We start from the raw sequence: 2,648 nt of genomic DNA, 5'->3' as shown, positions 1-2,648 counted from the left end.
CGGGTTCTCCTGTGTGGTGTATTTTACAATTAAAGGTTTTAACGGGTTCTCCAGTGTGGTGTATTTTACAATTAAAGGTTTTAACGGGTTCTCCTGTGTGGTGTATTTTACAATTAAAGGTTTTAACGGGTTCTCCAGTGTGGTGTATTTTACAATAATATAAAATGTTGATTATTTGTGTGAAGTTGAGTAACACTAACACTAATATGAATGGTAAAATGTTGTCGTCAATAACTCGTTTAATTAGGAAGACTTTGACTTTGGGGCTCGACAGAAACTTTTACTTGTAACAATTCTACGACGCCTCCTTTTATATATCTAACCAGGTTTGTTTGTTGAATTTCGAGCTACATGAGAGCTATCTGCGCTAACCAAATTTTGAAATGATAGCATAGAGAGAGCTAGCCAACTTCACCCACTTCTAAATCTTAGGCTACTCTTTATAAACGAATAGCGGGATTAACCCTCACAATATAACGTCCCACGGCTGAAAGGACGAGCACGGTCGGTGGCAGGATTCGAACCCATGATCCTCATTAAACACTTGTAACGTAAAAATGAAAACCTACTTTTAGTAGCAGATGCTTAAAAAATGCCTAGTTTTCGTTTCTATTATGTTATTGTACTAGACATCTATGTATATCTATGTGTGTACAATCACTGAAACTCAATTACAATATTATAGTACTTAATGAAGTAACGTTAAATATTTTAAAACATCGATTCGGTTGCACTTCCTGTTTCAAACCGCTAGGGTACATGGGTTAGGGTACCCAGCACGCAATCTGCAAGTCGCAGGTTTGAAACCCATCATCGAAAATATTCCCCTTTCAGCCGTGGAGGCATCATAAAGTGAGTGTCTACCCTACTACACGATTAGAGTAGCTCAAGTAGGTTGTATTAACTAGCTGTCTTCCCTACAACACGATTAGAGTAGCTCAAGTAGGTTGTATTAACTAGCTGTCTTCCCTACTACACGATTAGAGTAGCGACAGCTAGTTAATACAACCTACTTGATTCCCTACTACACGATTAGAGTAGCTCAAGTAGGTTGTATTAACTAGCTGTCTTCCCCACAACACGATTAGAGTAGCTCAAGCAGGTTGTATTAACTAGCTGTCTTCCACACAACACGATTAGAGTAGCTCAAGTAGGTTGCATTAACTAGCTGTCTTCCCTACAACACGATTAGAGTATCTCAAGTAGGTTGTATTAACTAGCTGTCTTCCCTACAACACGATTAGAGTAGCTCAAGTAGGTTGTATTAACTAGCTGTCTTCCCTACAACACTATTAGAGTAGCTCAAGTAGGTTGTATTAACTAGCTGTCTTCCCTCTAGTCTGTGATTTATAAATTAGGGGTAGCTAGCACAGATAACCCTCGAGTAGCTTCGCGCGAAATTCAACAAACAAAAGCTAGAATTTTGGGTTCAATCCTCTCGACTGATAAAGCTCAAATAATCCATTGTGTAGCTTTGCGCTAAAACAACAACCACGATTTAAAAAATTCAACCGATCAACATTTTTAACTTGCACGATTAAAATCTTTATTCTCAGACTGTTTAATGGTTTCAAATCAACCACTCTACATGTTTCAACGTGTATCACGTCATCCTCTCGGAGTGCTAAGTCTAAAAAACTACTTATACCAAGGTTGTTAATAATGTGACTCATGATCCATTAACAACTACAATGCTTTAACCTATAAAATACGATGTATATAGATACACATGGTTTCTACGCAAAATAACCACACAAGAAACTACGTCAAGAATGACCATTCTATAATTTACAAAGTTTTAACAACTTATAATTTAACAAAATGTGTCACACCATTTTTGGGATAAAATACCACTTGGATACACTGTGACACAAAATGTCTGTTTACAATCATGTAAATAAATTCCACTTGGATACACTGTGACACAAAATGTCTGTTTACAATCATGTAAAGAAATTCCACTTGGATACACTGTGACACAAAATGTCTGTTTACAATCATGTAAAGAAATTCCACTTGCATACACTGTGACACAAAATGTCTGTTTACAATCATGTAAAGAAATTCCACTTGCATACACTGTGACACAAAATGTCTGTTTAAAATCATGTAAAGAAATTGTAAAACGGTACAGAAGTTAATATTTCATTTTAAATAATCTGTTATTAAACAAACGGATTGTTAAACATTTTGACATTTCTCATTCTTTTGTTCACGTTAGGCCTAGCTAGTTAGGCCACTCGACACGTAATCTGAGGATTACGAGTTCGAATCCTGTCACCGAACATGCTCACTCTTATATCCGTGGGGGGGCCTTATAATGTAAAGGTCAGTTCCATGTTTTGTGACCCAGTTCTAAAAGGAGAAGAAGTAGAAAGTTCCTGTCTAACAAAGGTAGATACTTTATATTCATCTGTATAATAGTCACGTTACAGTAAGATTATAAATATGTAACTATATTGAACATATATATATATATATATAAGTACTGGTTAAGTAGTTAGCACGCAGAATCACCTTCAAAAGTCGTAATATTTTCAAAACTAGAACCAAGACTCGAGCACTTTGAACAGTTGACTATTCTTCTTCCGGAGAATAAAGGGTTATGTTTAATGGGTGTGATGAAATATATAGGCTCGGATGTCTAT

The 2,648-nt window shown here is 36.2% G+C and overlaps 1 protein-coding gene across 1 annotated transcript in view; it reads left to right on the top strand.

The window, feature by feature from the left end:
* LOC106474542 (gamma-aminobutyric acid type B receptor subunit 2-like) overlaps positions 1-2,648 on the top strand; it is a gene marked incomplete at both ends in the record, with an annotated part of 38,193 nt that overhangs the window by 29,963 nt on the left and 5,582 nt on the right. The gene's annotated exons all lie outside the window — the stretch shown is intronic.

Source organism: Limulus polyphemus, unplaced genomic scaffold (genome assembly GCF_000517525.1).
Source record: "Limulus polyphemus unplaced genomic scaffold, Limulus_polyphemus-2.1.2 Scaffold7338, whole genome shotgun sequence".
NCBI lineage: Eukaryota > Metazoa > Arthropoda > Merostomata > Xiphosura > Limulidae > Limulus > Limulus polyphemus.
The sequence above is the reverse complement of the archived record's forward strand: the minus strand, read 5'-3'. Positions and strand labels throughout refer to the sequence as shown.